The following is a 1,968-nucleotide window of genomic DNA, read 5'->3' as shown; positions in this document are numbered from 1 at the left end:
TGACTCCCTAACCCCAAAATCTCTAAATTTCTAGAAATCTCTAAATCTCTAGAATTCGCAAAAAAAGAGATCTCATCTGCAAGATAAATGTTAGGAAGCCAAAAAAGTTTCAATTTTCTCCCCAAAGTGATTACTTTATTTCAGGTCAATGTGAGGGTACAAATGACTAGGTTACAATATTTGCATATGTCTTTCCCACACCCAAGGGGTGTGCCCTCAGTCTTCCTCCCCTCTACTTGAATTGAATAGAGTTCTACTGGCTTCCTATTAGTATTGAGTACCTTGGATACTTGCTTTTCCATTTTGTGATACTTTACTAAGAAGAATGTGCTTCAACTCCACCCAGGTTAATACAAAAGATGTACAGTCTCCATCTGTTTTACGGCTGAATGGTCCATGGTATGCATATGCCACAGCCTGTCAATCCATTGAGGTTGGTTCCACATCTTGGTGACTGTAAATTGAGCTGCAATAAACAATCTAATGCAAATGTCCGTATGATAAAATGATTTTTTTTCTTCTGGGTAGATGCCTAGTAATGGAATTGCAGGATCAAATGGGAGGTCTAATTTTAGTTCTTTGAGGATTCTCTATACTTCTTTCCAAAAATTGATTAATTTTAGGAAGCTGAATTTATACTTTCCTCATTCTTTGTTAGGTGGCCTAAACACACATGCTTAGTCTGCCTTGGACTAGTCCAGAATTGTCCCCATCTGTAGGTTCCCAAGTCTAGGCGTTTCCCCCTCTGCCATCTTGCCCTTCACAAAAGTTTTCAAGCAATTGCATGAAACATAAAACAAATAAAAATAGAATTCATTTCTAAGTTTAAAAAAATCCACCAAGTAGGGTGGTGCCTGTAGCTCAGTGAGGAGGATGCCGGCCCCATATACCGAGGGTGGCAGGTTCAAACCCAGCCCTGGCCAAACTGCAACAACAACAACAAAAACAATAGCCAGGCTTTGTGGCGAGTACCTGTAGTCCCAGCTACTGGGGAGGCTGAGGGAAGACAATTGCCTAAGGCCAAGAGCTGTGATGCCTCAGCACTCTACCCAGGGCGACAAAGTGAGACTCTGTCTCAAAAACAACAACAAACAAAATCCACCAAGTAGCTCAAAAAGTTTCTTTTCCCCACCCCATCCCACTGTTGCAGGAAGATGAGGGAGAGAAAGAGCACCCAAACACCACATTTATAAGAGAGGAAGGGCTTTATTCACCGGCGCTGAACTGACAGCATAGAAGAATTCCAAATGGCCCTGCTCCCCAAATGCTTGGTCTTTCCCTTTTTATTGACAGTCAAAAGTTCCACCCCACAGGTACCCCTCTCATTGGCCAGTTTGAATCAAGCAGGAGATGCTATTCCAGCCACTACAGAACTACAGGATTTCACAGAACTTGGAAATTTCCCAGTTACAAATTCCCAAGAGCTGAGTCACCATGGAGAGGACCTTGCAGGTGTATCCTTGTGGTCTCCTTGAGAAGACCTGTTCTCCTAGACCTCACCCTTCTCGGGTAGCCTCTCTCACCATAAGCTCAAAATCTATATGAATAGCTCCCACTGTCCACATAGCTGCCTAAACTAAGACCTGTTTTGTTTTTTTACCTGATGTTTGCCTCTACTTCCCCCTCCCCTCAAGGCTAGATTTTGCTTATTTAGCTGCCTCCACAGCCCACTGCTACCCCTCTCCTTCCCTACTAGGCTTTAGCTCAGGTCTCACCTTGACCTTTGCAATCCTCTCCTAACTGGTCTCCCTGACTAAAGTCCTTCCCTTTCCAATTCATTGTCTGCATTGGAGGTGATCTAATTTCCAAATGTGATCATTTCATTTTCCTGCTCAAAACCCTTTAGAGATTCTGCTTTACCCACAAGATAAAAGGCAAATCCCCTGGCAGGGTGCTGTGGCTCATGACTGTAATCCCAGCCAGCTCACAGGTTCGAGACCAGCCTGAGCCAGAGCCAGACCCCTGTCT

The sequence above is a fragment of the Otolemur garnettii genome, unplaced genomic scaffold (genome assembly GCF_000181295.1).
Source record: "Otolemur garnettii isolate 467f Iridium unplaced genomic scaffold, OtoGar3 scaffold00159, whole genome shotgun sequence".
Taxonomy (NCBI): domain Eukaryota; kingdom Metazoa; phylum Chordata; class Mammalia; order Primates; family Galagidae; genus Otolemur; species Otolemur garnettii.
The sequence above is the reverse complement of the archived record's forward strand: the minus strand, read 5'-3'. Positions refer to the sequence as shown.